We start from the raw sequence: 26,119 nt of genomic DNA, 5'->3' as shown, positions 1-26,119 counted from the left end.
TTTTTTTTTTTTTTTGGTGTTTTCTTTCAGTTCCTTTTCTGCATTTATTTTTACATAATTGTAATCATTCTGGCACATATAATTTTACATCCTTCTTTTAGCCACTTCACTTTATTATTAAGAATGCTTCCACAGTGTCAGAAGTGTTTCCTAAATGTCCTCTTAGTGACTGCCCAGGCTTCCCTCTTGCAGCTGGACCATAACGTCCATTACCCTCACCATTGAGTTGTGTCCACCGTCTGCCCTTGTGCCGTAACCAGTGACCCACAAACATCATTGTGTGCAGAACCTGAAGGATATTCTTTGGCCTCGGTTGTGATTTCAGCTCAGGGCATCCTCCGGGGGCACATTCCTGATTCATAAAACAATAGAAAAGCTAACATTTACTGAGCACTTCCCAGCCATGGGCCGAGCTCTTACATTTATTAGCTCATCTAATGCTCACCACGGCCTCGTGTGGCTATGGCCAGAAGCCCCATTTCCCAGATGAGAAGACTGAGGCTCAGGGCAGAAGGAAACTGCCGAAGGCTGTGTTGCCCACAGTGTGGAATGTGAAGCCAAGGATGCTGAATTCCCAAGTCTAAGTTTTTAAGACAACTCCACTGCAGATAGGAAAGTTCAAATCAGTAATTGCAGGTTGAAAGAAACAAGGCATTGAGCGAGCCATAAATGGGGGCCGCCTTTAGGTGGGGGCCTCTCAGAGGGGGTGACAGCTTCGCAGAGACCTGGAGAATGAGGGGCGCTGGCCTTGCTGAGGAGGGATTGACCTGCTCTGCGGCTTTGGTGGGCAGCTCACTGCACTGACTGTGACAATGACCACCAGCTGGCAGGGGAAGCAGCCACCACTGGACAGGCAGCTCACCGGCCCAGGGCCCGTAATGTCACGTCAGCAGCAGTTGTCTTGGGATGGGGTGCGGGGTTTGCCGGGGCCCCAAGAGCAAAGCAGCACGAAGTGTCCCTGAGGAGCAAGTGCACCGGGTGACAGCCCCCTTCTCGCCCCCTGAGCTCTGCCTCCCAATCCTCCGAAGGAAAACCGGATCAGAGTCACGCTTCTGTTTTAGTAGTCTGGGCGCGCACTTGGGAGGTGTCCCTGGAAATGGAACGTGCATGTCCCCCAGGCCCCGCAACGCAGGACTCATCCTAGAGCCTCCCTGCAGACAGGCCGGCAGCTAGGGGATCCGATGGTCACCCCGGGGTGTCGGCAGGGCCCACCCCACTCAGCCACCCAGAAAGATGTGGCCTGGGGCCGGCTGCCTGTCCTCTTGTTCTGTTTCCCCCCCTGTAAAACGAGGTTGTTGTCAGGCCCCCAGAGTCAAAAGGGGGAAGCACTTAGGACAAAGCTGGACATGCAGTAGGATCTTGCACTGTCAGCTCCCGGGGCCGCTTTTACTAGGTCTACACACATTTGTTGAGCACCCACTACGCGTCAAGCACCGTTCTAGGCAGGGAAATAGAGCAGGGACCACAGCCCTGCCCTCGGGGAGCAGCCATGCCAGTGCAGGAGACAGAAAACAAACAGACAGGACCAAGAGAGGACTAAGTCCGACAAAGAAAACTAAGAGGATAAGGGAGAGCAAGCGCTGGGATGGCAGGGGGTGCTGTTTTAGACGGAGTGGCCGAGGGTGGCCTCTAAAGAGGTGACGTTTGAGCAGAAACCTGAAGGAAGGGAGGGAGGGGGGATGGCAGGAAGGGGGAGGGAAGAAAGTTCTAACCCAGCACTTCTCAACTGAGTGATTTGTTTGGGGGCGGTGAGCGGGGTATTAGGCAATGTCTGGAGACTGGAGACTGGGGACGGTGCTGTTGGCATCTGTGGGTGGAGCCCAGGGACATTGCTGAACACTCGACAATGCACAGGACAGTCCCCTGGGACAAAAGATTGTCTGGCCCAAAATGTCAATAGTGCCAAACCGAGAAAACCTGCCCTCCCTCCCCTCAACTTCTAGGTCTGTATGTTTTTAAATAACAAAAATGAGAACATACAGTACACGTAATTTGTAACCTGCTTTGTATATGCGTGTGCATTGGGAGTTACATGTATCAAATGTTTACCTGCCCATAATTCGTTCCTAGACAGGGAGTTGCTGGGTCGATGAGTAAGCAGGCCTCGAAGGCGTTTGCTGCAAAGGTTTTGCGAGGCTGCAGAGTGGCCAAGCAGGCCGTCTGGGTTTACATTGACTAGACGTTTGACCTTGGGCAGGTTCGTTTGCCTCATTGTCGGTGATCTGGACTGAGCCCTCCTTGGAGGTCGCCGTGAGGTCCACAGGATAAAGGAACAGCCCCTGCACGGTGACTGGTACACAGCATCCACGTGGCCCGGCCTGTTTACACACTCGAGGTGGACATGGGGCCTTCCCCTCAAACCTGCCAACACCGGCAACTAGCAGTATCCTTCTTCGTTGCCCATCAGATCGCCAAAAGTGGCCTCACACTGTTTTAATTGGGTTTTATTGAGGGGTCTCTGCCAGTCACTTGAAAAAAGCAGGAATTTGCTGGCCAAGGGTCCACGCATTCTGGGCTGAGGACAGTACCCGGCATAATTTATCCCCGCCAAGTAAATGCCAAAAAAGCCCAGATTTTCAAAAATACCAGAGTCTAATATGCCCACATCCGCTGATTGAACGGTTTGTACATCCATAGCCATGTATCTATATGTAAGTAACTGAACAATAAGTCGCTTTATAAGATAACCGAGCTGCTTGCATGGATATTGTAAAGGGTGATATACGTGGGGCCATCTGTTTTAATCAAAGCTGCTCTCAATGAGTTGCTCTTTTATTGGGAAAGTAAAAGTAGCCCTAGTGAGAAAAAAATAGAGAGCCCTGCCTCACAGCACATGCCAAAAAGTATTCCTGATAGATCAAAAATTTAAATGTTAAGTAAGCAACCAAATAAATAAATAAAAGAATGAAATGAAAAGGAATAGAAAATTAGGTATGAGGAACTACTTTATAATCTTGGGGATGGAAAGAGCTTTTCTAAGCATGACACTGAACACTGAAACCATAAAGAATAATTTGGACTATGTAAAAATTAAAATAAAAAATCCCTGGATGGCAAACAAAAATTTTTCAACAAGTTGACAAATAACAAAGATGGGAAAACTAGGGAGAATATGCAAAATGCAACAAATAAAAAGTATATAGCCTTAACGTATAAAAAGCAATTTCTAGTGAATAAGAAAAAAATAAATACAGGCATACCTTGCTTTATTGTGCTTCACTTCATTGCACTTCGCAGATATTGCTTTTTTAAAAATTGAAGGCTTGTGGCCACTCTGCAAAAAGCAAGTCTGTTAGTGCCATTTTTCCAACAGCATGTGCTCATTTCGTGACATTTTACTAAAGATCTGTACATTGTTTTTTTTACACATTATGCTATTGCACACATAATAGACTACAGTATAGTGTGAACATAATTTTTATATGTCCTGGGAAACCAAAAAACTTGGTGTGACTCGCTTTATTGCAATACTTGCTTTATTATGGAGATCTGGAACAAAATCTGCAATATTGCCAAGATGTGCCTTACCTTAACAGAATGAAAATGGGTAAATATCTAAACCAGAAATGCTAATGACAAAAAAAAAAAAACATGAAAGTATAACCACTTCATCTAGTTCAGTGTCTGTCACATTGTAGATGTTAAATAAAACACTCTGCAGAAAGTCAATGCACTCACAGCAGCCGCCTGGGAAGGGGCTGGTAAGTTCTTGCCATGTACTAGCCATGTGGCTTTGGCCACGTGCCTTAATTCCTCTTTGCCTGAGAAGTTGGATAAATGAGAATAAAGGAGGACAGCATTACTACCCACCTCACGGGTTTCTCGCAGGGATTAAACAAGTTAATACATGCCAAGTACTTAGAACAGTGCTCAGCTCAACAGGACAACTTAATGCTCTCCAAAGTTCAGAGAGAAAGCTAACCGGTTAGCAAGGAAACACCCATCCATTCACTGATCCCTTCATTCAGCAAATATTTAGTTAGTGCCTGGTGTGTGCCAGGCATTAGCATACTAATGAAGGATGCTCATTAAATATTAAGACAGAAACTGACGCAATCCCAGTAAAGGGAAATGAGCTATGCTGGGGAATCACCTGGTGAGTGGAGGGACCCCAGATGAGGCCCCTGGCCCCGTCTTGGACGGCCAGGGGTAGCTTTCGGCAGAAGGTGCTGTTCAAGATGAGACCAGAAAGATGAGTGGGAGTTTTCCAAGAGAAGAATGTTCCAGGAGGGGAAAGCAGTCAATCCAAACTGTCAGATGTGAAAGGGAACACAGAGTAATTTCAGTCTGTATTTTCTCGCAGCGAAGCCCCGTCATTAAGGGGGTGGACTCAGAGCCAGCCTGCTGGAGCCCCTCCTGGCTCTTCAACTTTCCCCCACTGTGCCATTTGGGACTCCTGCTCTATCTCTCTCAGTCTCAGTCTCCTCATCTGTGGAATGGGGACAAAAATGGGAAGTCTTGCAGGGTCATGGGTGGGCTTGGTGGCAGGCTGGCATGGTGGGCAGGCAACACTGGGTGGGCCATTCGGCAAGGAGTCAATTTCTTTGATGGGACTTTTAATTGTCACACAGCAGCTCCAAGTCCACCACTCAATTGCGCGCAAGTTGGGACTTTTGGCAGCCCAAAGCAGATCTCCCCGAATCATCTTCAGGGTGGCTCTAGATTGGGATTTCTCAACCTCAGCACTGTTGCTATCTGAGGCGGGGTGAGCCTGTCCCTGGGCTGGGTGAGCCTGTCCCCCGGGGCTGGGTGAGCATTTCCGCTGAAGCCAGGTGAGCCTGGGGGCAGGTGTGTGTGTCTGTGTGTGTGTGTGCTGTCCTGTGCATTGTATGGCATTTTGCAGCATCTCTGGCCTCTACCCATTAGATGCTGGTAACACACCATCCCCACCCTCCCTACCCCCAGTTTTTTTTTTTTTTTTTTCATGTTGTTTTTTTTTTTTAATCATCATTTTATTGAGATATATTCACATACCACGCAGTCATACAAAACAAATTGTACTTTCGATTGTTTACACTACCATTACATAGTTGTACATTCATCACCTAAATCAATCCCTGACACCTTCATTAGCACACACACAAAAATAACAAGAATAATAATTAGAGTGAAAAAGAGCAATTGAAGTAAAAAAGAACACTGGGTACCTTTGTCTGTTTGTTTCCTTCCCCTACTTTTCTACACATCCATCCATAAACTAGACAAAGTGGAGTTTGGTCCTTATGGCTTTCCCAATCCCATTGTCACCCCTCATAAGCTACATTTTTATACAACTGTCTTCGAGATTCATGGGTTCTGGGTTGTAGTTTGACAGTTTCAGGTATCCACCACCAGCTACCCCAATTCTTCAGAACCTAAAAAGGGTTGTCTAAAGTGTGCGTAAGAGTGCCCACCAGAGTGACCTCTCGGCTCCTTTTGGAATCTCTCTGCCACTGAAGCTTATTTCATTTCCTTTCACATCCCCCTTTTAGTCAAGAAGATGTTCCTACCCCCAGTTTTGATAACCAAAAATGTCTCCAGTTGCTTCTGGGAACAGTCCCTGCCTGGTGGACCCTTCCCACTGGAGAGAAACGTGCACATTGGACCTCGATTGCCCACTAGGTGCGGGGGTGGGGGGTGGGTCCATGGGCCAAAGTCAGGCCTTGGCTATGTTTGTTTTACCCAGAAGGCATTACAAAATCTCCTTGAGGGAGCTGACAATAGAGTCTTAAAAATCAGGACATTTCACATAAAAACCCAGCTTTCTGGCTTCTCTTGAAGAACGGGACTGTCTGGGAACGCCAGGTCTGCATTCCGACATGGCAGAGGCCAGCGGGAATGGCTTGCAGCTGCCTCTCCCGATGGGACACGGGCCTTCCTCTGTCGGCCACAGTCCCCTCCATTCTGTTTCCCGGACTCCGAGGACCAGAGTCCGTTTCTATCTGTCCCTTGCCACTTCCACATTTAGTCAACCCTCCCGGTCCCCAAAGGTGTTTGAGTTTGGGCCCCTTGGTCTAACGTGCTTATACATGTGCATGCACGCACGCACGCACATACACACAAAGCTGCAAACATACACAAACATGCACACACACACACACAAAGCTGCAAACATACACAAACATGCACACACACACACACACACAAAGCTGCGAACATACACAAACATGCACGCACACACACACACACAAAGCTGCAAACATACACAAACATGCACACACACACACACACAAAGCTGCGAACATACACAAACATGCACACACACATTCATATACATGAATACATACACCTGCATACACGTAAACATATACATAATCACAGACACATATATGCATATACTTGCACACACATACATGCACATCCACACATGTATGTACACCCCCACACACACAGCCTCCCAAAGCTCTCCCACGCTTGTCCACTGCAGTCCAGGGGACTCAGCGTCCCCCAGGTGCGTACCTTGCCACGAGGCTCTGCTTTTTGAAGTCACATGCCCCGGCCCCCCAGGGATGCTTGGGGTGTCATGCGGGTTGATGGATAGGACAGCTTGGCTCTCAAAAAGGACCGCATGTGTTTATTATGGCACTCAGTGTGGGCCGGCCCGTGTCTGGATTGTGTAAGTGTCAACCGGTGACATGTGCTCTACAGAAGGCAGATGTCAAGGGGGCTGGGGGCTGGGGGCGGCAGAGCCACTGCGCGCCTCGGCTTCATCCGCACCGCACAGACCACCCAGGGGCCGCGCTCTCGTCAGCCCGGGCTCGTCCCAGCGGCTCCCCACTGCCTTGGGCCAGAGAACGAAAAGACATAGAGAGGGCCGGTGCGCCCCAGGGAACCCTCGCCACGCAGCCCGCGGCCCCTGGGAGCTGCCGCCTTCCCCAGTATTGGGTTCACCCCAGAGGTGCCCACGGCCCCGCACCATCCGGTTCTCAGGGACGTTCCCAGGCCCTGCTCCCTTCTGCACCGAGGCCAATGCTCAGACGCCAAGCAGGCTGCATCCCATCCTCACCTCGCGTGAACAATAACCATGGTTTACCAAGGGCTGACAAGGTACCGGCCCTTTCCACTCACTTCAGGTGCGTTATGTTGTTGCATTTCCTCCACAGTCTTATGAGAAAGGTGGCTGATTACATTATCCCAATTTTATTGAGGCTCAAAATGTAGAATTGATAGCAAGAGGTTTTGAACACAGTATTTGCTGGGCCTAACGGTCAGCACGGAGACAACATATCCATCCATCTTGTCTACAACCTAATGCAAGAAGTCTGTGTTATGACCACTTTACTAAAGAAAATGAAGTTCAGGTGATCTTTCTTCTCCTCCTCCTCCTCCTCCTTCTTTTCCTTCCCCTCCTTTACCTCCTCCCCCTACTCCTCCCTTTCCTTCTCCACTTCTCTTTTTCTACCTCCTCATCCCCATTTCCTCCTCCTCCTCTCCTCTCCTCCCTCCCCTTCTCTTCCTCTTTCTCCTTCTCATTATCACCACCATCAAGGCTGAGATTTATTGAGTCCTTTTATGCACTGAGCTCTGTGTCAATGACTTGACTGGCTCTTGTCTCAATGAATTGTCCCAACAGCCCCGCAGAGTGACACTATTGTCATTCCCAGTTCACAGATGAAGGCACAAGCCGACAGGGCTGGGACTCAGGGATCAGTGGGGACTGTCTGCCCCACTGGCCTCAGAGATGCAGGGTTTCCCACAAGCATGACCAACCCCGCGTCCCCTGGCCAAAGCCAAGGTCCGAAGACCCCGCACACCCAGAGGCCAAAAGCACCTGGATGGCACCTGGAGGGCAAGATGCCAGGTGGGAGGCATCTCCTCGGGCTGGGCACTTAGACCCCCCATGTCAGGGGTTTCTGCCTGGGAAGTCTCACCTATTCCCTTTGAAAGGTGCTGAACTCCACCTTGCAACTTACATGGTCTGTGAAAATTGGCCCTGGAAAACTGCAGAGGTTACAGAGAAGCCGGATGCCAAGCATTCTTGAGAAATAAGAAAAAGACAAGAAATACAATGGCATTGCTATTTTAACAACATTTTAAAGATTCCAGGCCACTGGGAAGATGTATAAATTGCCAGGAGTTACTGATGGCACTCCTTCCGCCACCTTTTAGAATGCTAAATCTGTGTACAGCTGGATGTTGGGTGTGTGCTTCTGCTTTGCCTACCCCCCCTCCCCGCCGCTGTTTTTTCCCCACAGGCCTATGTGGTGCTGAGCTAGAAGCAGCTCTTTCCAGGAGGCAGTGTGTGTTAACCAGGCTCTGTAATCACACAGATGTGGGTTCCAACCCTGACTTCACCACCCGCCTCCCAGCTGTGTGGCCTTAGCAAACTATCTTGCTTCTGGAGTCTTCGGTTTCCTCATCTGCAAATGGAGTGAAGGGTAATCCTGAATGTTCAACAAGCTGGAGATATAATTTAGCCCAATCCTGACACAGGAGGTGGTGATAAATGTTTGCTGACATTTTTTTTTAATATGCTGATCAAGGCTTTTCCACATTCACCCCCCTTCCTGTGTGTGATGGCTAATTTTATATGTCAACTTGGCTAGGCTAGGATGTCCAGTTATTTGGCCAAACACTAGTCTGGGTGTTTTATGGATGTGGTTAGCAGCTGCAATCAGTTGCATTTAAGCAAAGAAGTGGGCCTCATCCCATCAGCTGAAAGCCTTAAAAACAAAAACTGAGGTTTCTGGGAGAAGAAATTCTACTCAAGATTATGACATCAACTCTTGCCTGAGTTTCCAGCCTGCAAACCCATTCTCTATAGATTTTGGACTGGCCAGCCCTCACAGCTGTGTGAGCCAATTCCTTAAGATAGACAGTATGCTGGTTTGGGTGTATCATGTCCCCCCAGATGCCATTATCTTTGATGCAGTCTTGCGCAGGCAGACGTATTAGTGTTGATTAGATTGTAATTCTTTGAGTGTTTCCATGGAGACGTGACCAATCCAACTGTAGGTGATATCTCTGATTAGATCGTTTCCATGGAGGTGTGGCCCTGCCCATTCAGCGTGGGCCTTGAGTAGTTTACTATAGCACTATATAAGCTCGGACAGACGCGAGTTAGCTGCAGCTGAGAGACACATTTTGAAGACGGCCGTTGGAAGCTGACACTGACATTTTGGAGGACACCATTTTGAAATGCAACTGGGAGCAAGCAGACTCCAGCCACGTGCCGTCCCAGATAACAGAGGTTTTCCGGATGCCAATGGCCATCCTTCAGTGAAGGTACCCTATTGTTGATGCCTTACCTTAGACACTTTATGGCCTTAAGACTGTAACTTTGTAACCAAATAAACCCCCTTTATAAAAGCCAGTCCATCTCTGGTATTTTGCATTCTGGCAGCATTAGCAAACTGGGATAGATAGATAGATAGATACAGGTATAGGTACAGGTATAGCGATGGGTATGGGTGTAGGTATAGATACAGTTACAGGTACAGGAACAGGTATGGACCCTATTAGTTCTGTGTCTCTGGAGAACATGGACTGATACTCGGGGTTAAGAGTTCCCTAGCAGGGCCTCTCATGTTATTACAGACCTTGAATTTCCTAAATTTTTCCTCCATAACTGGAGGTTTTGCAAAAGCCCAATATTTTCTTGTGTTCATGAACACTGCAAACCAGAGTTTTAGAATCTCAAAAGAAGAAAAACTTCTAACTGAACTTGGAAAAAGTGGGGAAATTTTTCCCCCAAAGAGAGAAATGTGTGGGGAAAACCCGAGAGCCTCATTCTATTCATAATTGAAGCAGATTTTTCTTGGCTGTGTAGATATGTATCAAATAATTACAGTTCAACTGCTGTAATTCAGCACCTGGCTATGGGGAAATTGTTTTGGAATGCATCACACTGGCTGTTTGATGCTTGATTTATACCTGGATGTCAAGATACTAAGCAGAAACCCAACACCGTATTCTTAAGGCGGCTCTTGTTGCTAAGCTGGGGAAGGGTGGTGTGTCGGAGACTACAGTTTGCTTACCAATTGGGTGACGAACGTCCTGGTTTTCCCAGAACCAAGGGGTTTCCCAGGATATGGGACTCGTGGTGAAAATACTGGGAAAGTCCCAGGCAAACTGGGATGAGACAGACACCCAACCTACCAAATACGTAGTCTGGCCTTCTCCCAAACCCCCCCCCAAAAAAAAAGAAACACATTTTAATTGGGCGCACAATATATCCTGCTAAAAAGCTATACTTCCCAGTTTCCCTTGCAGCAAATTCTGGCCAAGGAGATGTGAATCAAAGTGAAAACAGGGCTTCTGGGAAGGCTCTTTAAAGAAGGCTAATGCAGCAGAGATATCTTCCCTTTCTGACCTTCCTCCTCCCTGTATCTTCCCTTCCCAGAATGTGGATATGATGACCGGAGTTGTGGCTGCCATCTTGGGACCGTGAGGGGACCATGGGGATGGAAGCTACCCATGCAGGGTGGCAGGACAGAAAGAAAGGAGCTTGGCTCTCTGATGACATTGTGGAGCCACCATCAATCCTGGATGAGAGATAGATAACCCCCTAATTTCTTCAAGCCTCTCTTTTACGGCTTTCTGTTAGCAGACAAATCACTGTGGTGACTGAATATCCTGGTTTTAGCACTAAACTTCCCATGTTCCCTCAGTCCCAGAAGACCAGAATGGTTGGTCACCCCAGAACCAGAATGTGATGCCTAAAGGACACAACTGGGATTTAGGGACTTGGGAGCAGATTTATTTGGGGGGAAGTTTCTGTAGAAAGTTGTACGTTTACAGAAAAATCAGGCAGAAAATACAGAGTTCCAATATACTCCCCAATCCACCCCACCCCCAGTATTAATACCTTAGATTAGTGTGGTACATTTGCTACAACTGATGAAAGGATATTATTATAATTGTACTATTAACTGTAGTTCATAGTTTACATTAGGGTTCACAGTGTTATTCAGTCATATGGTGAACTTTAAATTTTTATTCTAATAAAATATATTCAACCTAAAATTTTTCCTTTAAACTACACTGAAATATATAATTTGGTATTATTAATTATGTTCACAATGTAGTGCTACCATCACCACTGTCCATTCTCATCTTAATTTAATTGCAAAGACCCTATTTCCAAACAACCCCGTTCACAGGTGCCAAGAGTTAGGACTTCCATGTACATATATATATATATATGTATATATATATATTGGGGGGGACGGGACACTCATCAACCCGTAACACCCACAGTGAGACTTTTCGGCATGTTTGGAATGGAGGTGAAAAGGGGTGGGAGGTGTGGCCGACTCATGCTTGAACCAGAGCAGACCCCGGAGCCTCCACTGCTCTGTGAGGCCGTGGGCTTGCGGCTTCAGCTTGCTGAATGTTTTCTTATCTGCAAGGGCTGGATCCCAGCTGAGATGGTGAACTGGTTCCACCTTTCACCCAGCCTGGGTTGATCTGAAGTGACTGCCTGGAGTGCTGGGCTGAGGGGCTTCTGTAGCTGGATCTAGGGTCAGCAGTGCTGCCGTAGTACTGCCAGGCAGCATGTATTGGGAATTACTATATGCCAGACAGTGAGTGCTTTCCGTGTATCTCATTTTATTTTCACAGCAACCTTGTTAAGTAGTACTGTTCATGTCTATTTTGCAGATAAGGAAACAGAGGCTCAGAGAGGTTACATAACTTGCCCCAGGACACACAGCTAGAAAGTGAAATATACTTGATGCAAAGCCAGGCAGTCTGTTTTTGTGGCATGAGCTTCTTATCCTTGGTACATTGTAATGTGCTAGGACTGATTAGTGATGTCTGCCACGGATGCTTAAATGGCGGTGACGGCACCTGTGCAGTGGATCTGGGATCTCCAAATTGTCAATCTCTGATTCAAAGATGCAAAGACTTGCCATTCCCCTTAGACTTGAGTCTCCTTGTCCCTGTATTGGCAGTCCTCCATTCGCACAGTAGTGAGGGTCCATAAAAATGACCCTGCAAGCCTACGCTGTGCTAAGTGATCTTAATAATCCATGGGAACATTACAGTTGTTTCGTGACCTTTGAAAATATTTGTCAAAGCATTAAAAACTCTCTTACTGTCAGTTATAAATACAAGGGGAAAAGAAAAAAATAGTAAAACTAGTATTTATTTATTTAGTACACTGTAACTGAAAACATTAGAAACATTGAGAATTAAAGTGTTTTATTTCTTTGGGGTAAAAAACATATCAAGTGTAGCTTGAAGAGTGCTTGCTGCCTTCTCTTTCTCCAAATTACTAAACAAGCATTTTTCCTATGTCTTGGAGAATTTTATCCTTTGCACTTTATCATTAAACATCTCAGAGAGTTCTTTAATTGTGAAGTTTTTTGTCAGCATCCTTTCCATTGGGACAGCATCATCCTTTTTGTCACCATCACCTTCCTCATTTATTTCAGTACATTCACCGTCACTAAATTCTGGTTGAACATCTACAGTCTCTCAAACAGCACAGTTTCAATATTTCCACCATCGGCTATTTCTTCTACAGCTTTGTTTGTGTTCAATTTGAATGGATTCAATTCATTCACTTACAGTATAATTACTTCGCATTTCTTTGAAACACTTTTGTCTTTGTTGGCCAATTCCCTCTTTTGATTATTGACTTCTGTAAAATGTCATGAGGGTTTATCACTGGAAGACCAGGAGGCAACACAACTGCATGCTTTGCTCTCTGTGGGCAAACCAAGTGACAGATACACAGGGATCAATAGAGACGGACTTTGAAAGAAGTGACACGACTGGTCACTGATCATGATGTGCATCTTTTATTTATGTAGGGATCTGTGGGCTGAAGAGCTAAAAATAAAGTTTGGGCTTTATTCAATTACTCACAGTTAAGAGACTGTGGGAACCAAAAATCGAGCCATGTTGTTGAACCACGTTGTTATTCAACTAAAATGTGGTACCTGAAAGTCGTGTATCTCAGAGCCATACAAAGCAAGGACTGTCTGTACCTTTCCTAAAAGGAGAAAGACCACGTCCCAGAAACAGATCAGTCAATGAAGGCTTGGCCCTCTCCTCTTCTGGTCTACATCATGCTCTGACTCCAAGGCTTCCCCAAGCCCTGCCTCCTCAGGAAGGCTTCCTGGCTTCTTCTATGATCTTGCCTATCTTCAACTACTTTCATTCGGAAGCCCTAACTGTTCTCAAGGTGGACTCATCTTCTCGTGTCTACCCAACTCAAGGCGTCCCTGCATCTGTTACGGGTCTGCAGAGAGTGATGCACACAGATGAACAGGTTTTTTTATTGTAACAATTTTGTTTCTGTGTTCTTATGGCTACCTTCTATTTATAGGAATTGATAGTGGTTTTCCATTTACAGTAGTGAAAAAGAGGTTCTTTTCAACATTTTATTATTTGTTTATTTAAATTTTATTGTGATAACTACATATAACACAAATTTTCCCATTTTAATCATTTTTAAGTGTAAAATTCAATGTTATTAATTACATTTATGATATTGTGCTACCATCACCACCATCTACTACCAAAACTTTTTGTCACTCTGAGCAGAAATTCTGTCCCCCTTAAACAATAATTTCCCAGTCCCCACCTTTTGTCAATTGTGAATAGTGCTGCTATGAACACTGGTGTACAAGTATCTGTTCGAGTCCCTGCTTTCAATTCTTTGCAGTACTGACCTAGAAATGAGATTGCCAGTTCATATGATAATTCTGCATTTAACTTTCTGAGAAACCCCCAAACTGTTTTCCACAGCAGCTGCACCATTTTACATTATTACCAGCAATGTACAAGAGTTCCAATATCGCCACAGCCTCACCAACACTGTTATTTTCCGCTTTCTAAACAATAGCCATCTTATTGGGTGTGGAGTGGTACCTCATTGTGACTTTGATTTGCATATCCCTAATGGCTATTGATGTTGATAGGCATCTTTTCATGCACTTATCGGCCATTTGTATGTCTTCACTGGAGAAATGTCTATTCTAATCCTTTGCCTATTTTTAAATTAAGTTTTTTGTCTTTTTGTTGTCAAGTGTAGGAGTTCTTTATAAATTCTGAGGATTAAACCCTTATCAGATATATCATTTGAAACTATTCTCTCCCATTCTGTAGGTTGTCTTTTCACTTTCTTGATCGTGTCCTCTGATGCATAAAAGTTTTTAATTTTAATGAAGTGGATCTTCTTTTTAGATTAATGCATTTATTTGAAAAAGGTGGAGCAATTATTTGTAGAGGAAATATACAGCAAAAAAAAAATAAAGCAAAACTCCTGAAATTCTAAGTGAATGATGAAGTTCGGGGACTATGGCTCTTGACCAATTATGGAAGAAAAGAGTTTTGATTCACGCAGGCTCGAAGATCAGCCCCCTTGTCACCTCACTGTGGAAACATCTGCTCAGTCCTGCCTCCCCCAAGGCCGTCTTGAGCCTCTGCCAGGGTGACCAGCTCTTCCTGGTACACCGAGGCCTTCCTTGGTTTGAGCACTGAAAGCCCTGCACCCCAAGCAAACCCTCGGTCCGAGCCAATGGGATGGCTGGTGGCCTTAGGATGCCGTTATGCCCTCATCCTGCACCCCAGTGGGGGGCACCGCAGGGGAGGTCTGGCCCCACTGCATTAACTCTCTCCATGACACTGCCACAGAGCTGTCACATTTACCAGACTCTGAATAAAGGTTAGGGGGAGGTGGAGAGGTTTAAGGCATTATTTCGGTTCAAATAACACTCCTGAGTCACTATCTCTCTCCATCCCCTGAGTTGCTTCATCTTAATCGACCTCTCCCCTCATGGAGACCCAATGCCAGTTCTAGGCTTACCTCTTACACCAAAATCCATTCCCCTGTCTATCTTCCTTATGACTTTGTCTGGGTTGGCAATTTGCCCAGCTAATAACATGCACAACCCCAGATTTGCTTGCTGTTAGGGGTAGCAGGTGACCCAGTCCTGGCCAATGAGATGTGTCCCAGTTCTGGACATCTCTGGAGTGGGACCATAAGGAAACAAAAGGATAAATTCTGCTAACAAGGGCTTGTTTCCCTTTACCCTTCCTATTCTGCTTGCCTTGAATATGTGAGCAAATGCTGGGGCTTCAGCAGCCATTTTGCAATCAGGAGGATAAGGGTCACATGCTAAAGATGGAGAAGTAGGAGCCAGTAGGAGCCTGAGTCCTTGATGGTTTTCTCAGACAGCTTCATCATCCCTGGACTGCTGACCTCCAGCAGGGAATAAGAGAATAAGAAAAATAACCCCCCTTTTAGCTAATCCACAGTGGTTGGGTTTGTGTTCATGCAGCCAAAAGAATCCAAAGGGAACGTCACCTTCCCAGCAGCCCAAAGTCCCAGGGCTGCCATTCATTGCATCAACTTAAACTGGCTTGGGTCCCCTGCCTACCCCTAAACCAACTGCTGCAGCCAGGGCTCTGGACTTGAATAATTGGCCAGGTCTGGGACACAAACCCACCCTGGAGCTGGGGCCTGGTCAGCCCGCTGATTTCCCCTGGAAAAGCAAAGAGCTGCGGGGCTGCAGAATCAGAATAATAATAAAAACAACAGTGACAGGAATGGCCAGCCTGCATCGGGGGTGCACCGGGCCACCAGCGAGCTGCGAAGCACTCGAGATGGATTTAGTTTAATCATTTAATCCTCACAACCCCCCGATGAGGCAGACACCATTATCCTTGTTTTATAGTGAGGAAACTGAGGCACAGGCAGGTTGACTGGAAATGGGAGCCAGGCCTCTGTTGCCCCACACTTCCTCTCCTCCTTCCCAGAGCCCAAGAGGCCACATGGGGTCAGGGCGGGACGCCTCTCACTGTGTGGCCGCCGGCTTAGAGGGCCTGTGTCTCAGTGGCCTCACCCGTAGAGTTGGGCAGTGATAGGGGCCCACAGCAAGGCAGCCAGAGCTGGAGGGGTTCAAATCCTGGGGCCACCATTTATTTGCTGTATGACTTTAGACATATTACTTAACCTCTCTGAGCCTCGCTTTCCTCATCTATGGAAATGGGAACAACACTAACTGTGCACACCCCATGGGATGCTGAGGATTCAAAAAGATACTGCCCCTAACACAGTAGTGTTGTGGCCGGCATTCAGTTTGGGGAGCTGTACGGAGACACATAGTGGATTTCAGAAAAAACTTGCTCATCACATCCTCTTCCTGCCTTTCCCAGGCTTCTCAGCTGACGTTCTTTTCCTTATATCACCTTTCCTTACATTTCTTCCCAAAGGGGAGGAAACTCCACCCCCCCCATCTCCTCAGCTTGTGGACCCAGAAACATGCATTTCTGTTGATCAGAAACGCACTTTCCCAAGTGGCAAACTCTCCATCCTCGTTATAATTGCTACAGGAAAAACAAACAGATACCTTTAAATACTATAACAGAAAACACATCATTTTTTCCTTTTCTACAATTTTTAATGGATCTCTGCTATTCAGATTACCAGATAATTTTGATTATTTACTAGCAAAACAAAATATTTTGCTTGAAAGGCAACAGTGCCCGGGAACCAAAGGACTTTTAATCTGGATTTGCTTTAGTTCCAATTGAAACAATAAATCCCTCCTTGGAAACCATTCACCATCCGCCCTCTCTCCCAGCTTTCTTCTAATTAGCACCGAATAACAAAAGTATAACAGTAGCACCTCCCCTCCCAACTTCTCTAACAGCCTGTCAGAGACAGAACGGTGTGAAAACCAGCTCCGTTCATGAGCGACTTTGTCATTTTTTTTCTGTTTAGAATAAAGCGCGCCCGGCCAGGCTCAAAGGCCCGGGGACTTCACTGCAGGGAAAGGGGTGCCGGGCGGGCACCGGGAGGCAGGGGCCGGGAAGGGCGCCTGCAGTCCCCTCGGAACTACTGTGTGATCCGGAACAAGACGCCTTCCCTCCGAGGAGGCAGGTTCCCTCCTCTGAAACAGGAGGCTGTTGACAGATAGAAAGATGGACGGATGGACAGACAGGAGGCACAAATACGCAACTATGATTCCCAGGCCTGCTCGGCCGCCCCTGACCGCCCAGCAAGGTGCTGAGGGCGGCCCGGGCTCTGCCTCGTTCCCTGGTGCGCTCCCCGCTTTGCGCCTGAGCTGCCCGAGGCCCGTTATCAGTGTCAGGGAACAGCAGACCCCGGGGGTCTGACCCCAGCCCCCCACCCGTCTGGCCTGGTGATCTGCTGGGACCCGAGGCAGATGCACGGTTGAGAGGTGCAGCCCCACACTGACCCTTCCGTGGCCCTGGGTTCCTCAGAGATGAGCATGGACCTGAAATTCATTCATTCATTCATTCATTCATTCAACACTCAAGCGTTGAGGCCCCATTCGGTGCGGAGCCCTGAGTGGGCAAAGGGGCTTCAACACAAATGAGACGAGGCCCCTGTCCTCCAGGCACCCCAGCCTGGAGAGGAAGCCGGACACAAGTACCTGCTTCCTGCCTTCATTCCGCAAATGTTTACTGAGTGTCTGCTACTTCTAGGCACTGCAGACACAGCAGTAAAGAGGATCAAGACCCTGTCCTCACGGAGCTTACTTTCGGGGGGACCGTGGCAGAGAAAGGCTGCAGGTTATTTTGGATGGTGATGGAGACTCGGAAGGAAATGGGAAGGGCATGGTGAGGTGGCTGCCCGGGAGCAATGAGGGAAGACATCCTGCAGGAGGTGGCATTTAAGTGGAGACCCAGATAGCAAGGAGAGAGCCAGGGAGGGACGTAAAGGAGGGCTGTGCCAGTGGAGGGTGAAGGACCCAGAGAGGGCAAAGGCCCTGGGGTGGGAGCTGGGCCTGGTAGGAACCAGCGCAGCTTGGCGTCCATCACAGCACAGTGAGAAGGCACCAAGGGGGCAGTGACTGCAGCTTCTCCAGGAGGAGAAGGCTACTTGCATCTCACAATGCACCGTGTGTGTTGATCTGTCCTTCTGTCCATCCATCCACCCACCCACTCCTTTATTTATTCACTCATCTATTTGTTCTGATTCAGGTACACCCATCAGAAGGCCAATGGACGGGCAGACATGGCCTCTGACCCTGAAGACATTTTATCCAAGGATGAAATAAGAGCAGCAGCAAGAGTGACTCTGGACATTTACTGACACTTAGGGCAGGCCAGGTATGGCAAGGCTGCTCCACACTGGGGATCAGAGGGGCCTCTTTCTGCCGGCTGTGGCGGAAACCCCAATTCAAACCGATGTGGGTAAAGAGGGGATTTGCTGGCTTAGGTAAAGGGAAGTCCAAAGGCAGTGATGGTTTGGGGTGCAGCTCCACCGGGAATCAGCTTCTTCCATCACTCAGCTCTGCTCCGCCCCAATCACTGCCCCTCGGGCTCCCCTTGGGCTCAGGGCTGGGGGTCAAGAACGTGAGGTCCCAGCGAAGCCACTTCATCACACACTGGCCCTGCTCAGGTCACTCCTGAGCCCTCCTTGACCCACCCCAGCAGACCCTGGCCCGTGTCTGCGCTTGCGGTGACACTGCACCATGAGCCATCAGCGCCTCTCTGGGGACAGAAGGAGTCACCGGCCGCGGCCATTAGCCCCGTCGCGAATGGGACTTTCACATTAATTATTCGGGCTCCAATTTGGAAATGCTCAGCGGAAGATGACGAGAATCTTTGAACTGGGTTTTGTAATCCACACCCAGCTGGGCTGAGATAAATATGATCTGTGAAGTCTCATTGGAGAAAGGAGAACATGAAAAGGGAATTCAAAAGTTGAGCTATTCTATTTGTTGTCAAAATCTCCAAGAGACGGTGCAGAAAATGAATCACTGCTTGCTGAGGAACGTGCCCCAGCCTCTCCTCTCCCTTTTTCATCACAAGCCAACCTCCTTCTCCCTCTCTCTCTCTCAGTCTCTCTCCCTCTCTCTGTCTCTCTCTCTCTGAGCCTTGTCCCAGGGCCAGGCTGGAAGGGGGGCAGCAGGTGAAGGAGGAGGACAGCCTCCGTGTCCCCGTTCCCACCCAGCCCACCTGACCAGCCCTGCTTTGGGAAAGAACAAGGAAGCAACCTTGAGGCTGAGCTGACTCTGCTCTCTCAAGGGCTGGAGAAATATTTATCACGTCTCCAATCAGACCTACTAATCCCAACCCATGTTTCACAATGCCCAAAAGCCTCCTGTTGCAATTATAACTGAGCCTGCAGCATGGTGGATTGTGGATACAGTGTTTCAAACCAGCAGAGCTGTCCCTGGTTTGCTAAAGGAACTTTATAGTTGGGGTGTGTATGTGGGGGGAGGGGGGGTTGGGTTTGAGGAGGGAGGGGATGGGGGATATATTGGTTTTGTTTGTGTTTCTTGCAAAGATGTAGCTTTCGTCTTTGAAGTTTAGGACCAGTTGTAAATTCCTTGAAGTTCATCCTATTTCCTTTTATATTAGCATGTTAACAAGCTTTGGAAAACTGACAGAGCTTACAGGAAAGCACAGCTGGGTTGATCCCTGCGCCTGAGCTTTAATTCAAACCAGAGCCCGGCCTCAGTGCCGCGGCCCGGCCGGTGTTTACAAACGCAGCAGGGAGAGCCCGCTGCCAGGGTGACGGAGCCTCGGCTGCGGGTGCCTTCTCCAGACGAAGCCCCAGTTGGGATTAATTAAGAAAGGAAATGCCACGATGCTCTAAATTACTTCTCTACTAGAAACCTTTGCACCAGATGAAGCTCAACAACAAAAACGAAAGAAGGAGAAGGAACAAAAAGGAAGGTAAAAAGAAAACACCTCTCAGAAATGTGTTTCATGTGAATTTAGGTCTTTGGCCATGAGGGAGACCAAAGACGTAAGTTTCCGGCTCCCTGTGCTGGATCATGGGACGTTTTATACGTGCCCAGAAAGGACAAGGTGCTGAATGAATAGCAAAGCTTCCTGCTCGAAATTTAAAGCAAACCTCCTTCTCTAAGAGTACAACATTTTTGAGCTCCAGTCATCTCAAAGGGCCTTTGGTGGGAAGCCATCAAGGCGTGAAATATTTTCACCATCAATGAGACTAAAGGGCATTTCTTACCTGGAGATGAGTGAGGACATTTGAAGATCAAACGTGGCTCCTCCTGTGATGTGGAGCACATGACAGTTCACGTGCTCAGCCATGTCGTGGCAGGAATTGTGACGGCTCTCGGGGAGGACAGCGATGTACCACAGGGAAGGAAGTGACATAACTGCGGAAGCTTAAGATGGACATTTAAGGGAGGCATGCAGCGGTGTGGCTTCCAAAAGAATTCCTCCCACTCTGGACAGCAAGCCTTCTCAACCAGCCATCTCTGAGACACTCACTCTCCTCCCAAATGAGGGTCTGGGGTAGATAAGAGACGGGGTCCCTTATCTAACAGTGGACTGTCTACCCGCCCCCCCCGCCACGCATTTCCATTCTGCAGTGTTTTGTGCCTCTAACCCTGTTTGTTGCTCAGTGCACCTCCCTCACGTCAGAAGAAGCTTCAGGGCAATATGGTTGATTTTTATTTTGATGGGATTTCAGGAACGATAAGTAAAATGTAAACACTGATGACGACCATATACTTTCCATACGGCCCAACGTTCGCTAACCATATGTTGAATTTTCACGCACTCTTGGACTTTTTGATTGTTACCAAAACTCCACATGCACCTGGTTATGGAACCAAAATATCCCACCAGAAATATAAACAACGGCAGTGGGGATTCAAGCTCATTGGAACCATCTTGTCGGAACAGGGGGAAGCATCTGCATGACAACCTGTGTCTCAGGCGAGCGGGTCCTTTTGTGATGAGCTCAGCTTCCTGGAGTAAAGGCCCAGGCCCGTTCAGACAGCTCTGGATTAGAGCTGGATCTCCTCTTACCGGCTGGGTGACAAGTGACCTTCCCTCTCTGGGGAAGGGGGACGATGACATCCCCATCTTGAAGGACTGCACTGAGGATGAAATGATGACATGGATGGGAAATCCTTCTCAGTGCTGACCACTCAGCAAGTACCCAGGAAAAGTCAGGCAGCCACCACGTCACAAACCGCCCGGACAGCTAGAGAGAGACAGAGGCCCCACACAGTGGTCAAATTCAGACTTTCCGGAAATGGTGCCATTTCACCTTCCTTGCAAACCTGGAGGGGACTGTGGTTGCTCCATGCTATTGACTCTGAATTATGACTCAAGGGAGGTTAATTTGGGGCTTATTTATTCAGAATGAAATCAGAGCAGGCAACCTGGCCTTCCTGTGCTCGTCCCCTGCCGCCCATCATGTAGTTATTTTTAGCCATGTGTGTGTGCATGTTTGAAATTTCTCTACTAGACTTTTTATTATAAAAGTTTGCATGCAGATAATAAAAATTCCAGCGCATTATAGAAGTGATGAAGATTCATTCCTCCTACTTGTTTTAACCCCAGTGTCCTGATGTAACCACTTGGGGGGGAGGAGGCATCTTTTCAGGCTCTGTCTCTACTTATACAGACACCCACAATTTTGCTTCACAAAAATATAAAAACAGGACTGCTGTGTTCATTTACTCTTATATCTTGCACAAACTTCACATCCATGAAGATCTACCTCATTTTTGATAGAGTTTATTTTTAAAATGAACAGTGCGGTCGCGTTTGCTGCTTCGTGGGGGGGGGGCAGCCGGTTGCTGAACCCTCGGCTCTCGGCGTTGCTCTGAGGGTACCGGCGGCGGGGGCTCTTTCCCGGAGGCGAGGGTGAGGCGGGGGACTGGGCCCTAGTCCCCGGCGGAGGCGTGCAAGGAGGGCGGCGAGAAGGAGCAGGCGGGACAGCTGGGGTGTGGAAAACCAAGAGAGCGAGAGAGATTTATTAGGGGAGAGCACCAGCTTATATTGGGTGATTAGGGGGCGGGGTAGCTGTAGAGGTCAAAGGCTTGGATTGGTTCAGAGAGGGTGCAGAGGTTGATAGACAGGGGGCGGGAGTTGTTCCGGTAACTGAGCATGCTCACTAGAGGTGGGGGAGTTGCTCTGGCAACGAGGAGTGTCCGAGCAGGACAAGGGGGTGGGGAAAAGGCGGTTCCCTCCGGCAAGCCCCTCCCAACAGTGGTATTTTGGGTGAGGAAATGGGGCCTGCCTCCGGCCTCACTTTCCCAGGCCCGGGGGGCTGTGGAGGGCGCTGTCGCCCGTGCCCACCACCCTCCCCAGGGGCGGATCCGGTCCCCTGGCCCAGGCCCGCCAAGTTGAAGCACGTAATCAGTGTCCCGCATTTCCCCCTTCTTTTCAAATTAAAGGGAGAAGCTTACCGGAGAGGTCCGCCAAGGGATGAGGGAAGGGGACAGTTGGGGAGGGGAAAAAGGGGTAGACGGTGGCTCAGCAAGGCTGGAGCTCAGCGTTGGTGTGGCGCCCGGGCGCTCGACAAGGGCCTTGCTGGTAGCGGGCTGGGCGAAAGTTTAGAGAAGCTGGAGCTCGGGGTTGATACGAGGTTCAGGCGATTGAGAAGGGCCTCGCGGTCGACGGGTTGACCGGTGGCGGCGAGGTCGCTGAGGGTTGGTTGTCATCTTGGAGTAGGCAGCGTCAGAGGTGGCGAGTCGCTGGTACTGAACTTGCACGAACGAGGAAAAAATAGCATCCGTTTGTTTCCTTACAAGTTGGACGATTCTGCGGATAATGCAGGGCCCTAGGGTGAGAGCTAGAATGATCATTAGTAGGGGGCCAAGGAGAGGGAGGAGGTATGGGAGGAGGGGTGTAAAGATGTGGGACCAATAGTTGGTGGCTTCACGGTCTCTTTTACGTTGTTCCAGTCCCTCTCGGACCTTTTTTAGGCTGTCCTCGGCGAGACCTGTGGAATTGGCATATACACAGCACTCTTCTCCTAGGGCGGCGCAGAGGCCCCCTTCTTTGAGGAGGAGAAGGTCGAGACCTCGGCGGTTTTGGAGCACTACCTCAGAGAGGGAATTGACAGAATTTTTAAGATGAGAAATAGCGTTTTGTAGGTGAGTGATATCTTCGTCCACGGCTGCCCTGAGGTGAGTTAGGGCAGAGTTTTGTCGGGCTAGTGCAGCAATTCCAGTGCCAGTGCCTACAAGACCTAGGAGGGAGGCAATTGTAAGGGCGGTGATGGGCTCTCGCTTTTGCAGAAGGGCGGAATCTGCAGTTCTTTCCAGGCGGAGGAAGAAGTCTTCCTCGCTGTGGTATAAGACCCTAGGGATAAGGACAATTAGGAGGCAAGTTTCATTAGTTGTATAGAGGGTTTGCACATTAAGGCAGGGGGTAAGTCCTGTAGAGGAGCACAGCCATTGGGAGGAGTTGTGGGGAATAAGAAACTTGGCAGAGCTGCTGGGAGAGGAGTAGTCGGCACAAGCTGTGAGGCTGGGAGAGTTACTTGAGCGAGGGCGGATGCACTTCCCTGTAAAGGAGACTGAATGAAAGGTTAGGGGGACGGCAGAGGTATTCCAATTGCATTCCGAAGGGCTGTCCTCTGTGTTTTCTGAAAAGGAGAGGTTGGAGGCAATTGGCTCATACAGGGGGAAGGAGGTGGAGAGGCAAAGCCAGCAAGAGGAGGTAAGATTAGGGCTGGAGGAATTCACTGAGGTGAAGGCCGCTTGGATAAGGTTGAGGAGGGGAGAGGAGTAGCGAGAGGGGGGTAGAGGAGGTCGGGGTGGTGGGGTTGGCGATGCGTTGTTTGCAGCTGAGGTGCGGCTGGTTGGAGCTGAGGTGCGGCTGGAGAGCTGTGGAAAAAGGGGGTTCACTCGGACTGGGGTCCAGGCCCAGGTGTACTGTTGTCATCTGGTGCACCAGGTTGCGGAGCTGGCGGCGTTCTCGTCTCGTTAGACGCGTGGTTGCTGGTGGCAGGCCGGATTGCCCTTCCTGGGATCCAGATTGGTTGTGCTGCATCATCTGGGAAAACACAAGCAAACCCGCGCCCCTGGGCGAGGAGTGGGGAGGGACCCTTCCAGGCATTATTCTCTGGGTCCTTCCAGTAAACCATCGGGGCCTGGGTGGGCCTATACGAGGGCCCCCAATGTTTATGTAGGGGCGAAAGCCCATCCTTATTGAATGTGAGTAGATTAAGGTGAATAAGGGCTGCTATGATAAGGTCCCCTGGAGTTGCCTGGGGGAGCATTGCCCTTTCTTTTTCAATTTGTGTTTTTAAGCGGCGATGGACTGCTTCCACAATGGCTTGACCCTGAGGATTATAGGGGATGCCGAAATGATGGGTGATGTTATATAACTGAAGGAAGGCCGCAAAGGAGGCACTGCGATAGGCAGGCCCATTGTCCGTTTTTAGGTCCCAGGGGACTCCCATGAAGAGAATTCCTTGTCTTAGGGCCTTGATACAGTGCTTGGCCGTTTCCCCGGCAAGGGGGACTGCATAACACATGGCCGAGAAGGTGTCAATTATTACATGCACATATTTGAGGCGTCCAAAGGACGGAACATGAGTTACATCCATTTGCCATCTAGAATTGGGTTTTAGGCCTCGTGGGTTGACTCCCTGAGGTTGTAGGGGGCCAAGCGGCGCAAAGGGCGCACAAATTGCACAATTGCGGACAAGATGTTTACAGGTATCTAGGGGGAGGCCACATAGATGATGTAACGACGTAGCCGAAAAGTGAAACCTAGAATGCAATAGCTTGGCCTGGTTAACAGCGTCCCCCGGAGGGGCTGCCGTGTGAGTTAGCATAGCTTGGGTAGTCTGAGCTGAGACCGCTTGGTCTACTATACTGTTGCCATTAGCCAAGGGCCCCGGAAGGCCTGAGTGACTACGAATGTGGCTAACGAACCAAGGATCCTGTCTATGCTCTAAGATGCTTCTGAGGTCAGAAAGTGCTTTATCAATGGCCGAGTCTCCCGGGAAAAAGGTGGAAAACGCGAGGACTCGGCAGACCTGATACGTGTAGAGGTTATCTGTGAAAAGGTTTACTGGGTGGTTGCAGTGGGCGTTTAGCGCGTATGACACTGCCAGAATTTCCCCCACTTGGACTGAATGAAGGTTAACATAACTGAATAGGCGGGGTTCAGGGTGGTCCTGGGAATAAGAGAGGAAGGCAAAACGGGTTTTGGAGGCGTCAGTGAAGACAGTAGTGGCACCCGGGATGGGTGCAGAGGAGGGGAAAAGATGGAAGGGGCTGCGGAAGGGAAGCTTGGCGAGCCCCTGTAACAGTCGATGGCTAGGATAGTGGCAGCTGAATTCCCCATGAAATCCTTCCAAGAGGATTTGCATGTCCGGGTTATCATGTATAAGCAGGCGGGTTTGGCCTGCGTCCAGGGGCTAAACAATTTCTTCCGGCGGCTCTCCAAATACATGAACAGCCAGGGTGACTAGATCTGAAGCTAGGCTGATTCAGAGCCGCACTGCGGGGCAAATTTTCCTAAGCCGGCTTTTAGCAGGATGCACTCAAAGTACAGGGCCTGGCACGGGAGTGGGGGTAGGGGCAGCGCTGTCCTAAGGGTTGCCTTGAGGTGTAGAAGGCAGCCAGGGGTTGTTAGTCGGCAGGGTGGGAGGGGCGGTGGCAGCCGCCGGCAGCGGCTCCGAGGGGGAGCTTGTCAAAGGGGGAGGCGGAAGTGGGAGGCCCCAAGCGTCGCAAGATGGCGGCGCGGTGGGCGTGGCCAAGACACAAGATGGCGGACCAGCCCCGCCCTGTGAAAGGGCGGGGTCTAAGGCACAAGATGGCGGACTAGCTCCGCCCTGTGAAAGGGCGGGGTCTAAGGCACAAGATGGCGGACTAACTCCGCCCTGTGAAAGGGCGGGGCCTAAGGCATAAGATGGCGGACTAGCTCCGCCCTGTGAAAGGGCGGGGTCTAAGGCATAAGATGGCAGACTAACTCCGCCCTATGAAAGGGCAGGGCCTAAGGCGTAAGATGGCAGACTAGCTCCGCCCTTTGAAAGGGCGGGGTAAAGCGCATGCGGTTTCCGGTCTGGCTTAGGGCTGACGTCATCACTAGAGCACTTCCTCCCCTCAGTAGAAGAAGAAGGAGGAAGTTCGCCATTTTGAAGCAGTCTGGGGGGGCAGTTGCAAAGAGGTACAGGGCGCCAAACAAAGAGAGAAAGACACAAAGGACGACAGCAAAGTAATGGAGGGGAAGAGGGAGAGCGTTAGGAAGAATGGGGGTTATAGAAGAAAAGAAGGAGAGGCAGCCGGGATAATTGGGGAAGGGAGGAGCGGCTCCGGAGCGGCGAGGGAGAGGCGGCCCCTAACGCGGAGCGGCGAGGGAGAGGCGGCCCCTAACGCGGAGCGGCGAGGGAGAGGCGGCTCCGGAAGCGGCGAAGGAGAGGCGGCCCTTACCTTGCAGGCGAGGAGAAGGGGAGCTGGAGAGGCGTCCGGGCGAGCGGGCG

This window comes from Choloepus didactylus, chromosome 19, assembly GCF_015220235.1.
Source record: "Choloepus didactylus isolate mChoDid1 chromosome 19, mChoDid1.pri, whole genome shotgun sequence".
Classification (NCBI taxonomy): Eukaryota; Metazoa; Chordata; class Mammalia; order Pilosa; family Megalonychidae; genus Choloepus; species Choloepus didactylus.
This window is presented reverse-complemented; position numbering follows the sequence as displayed.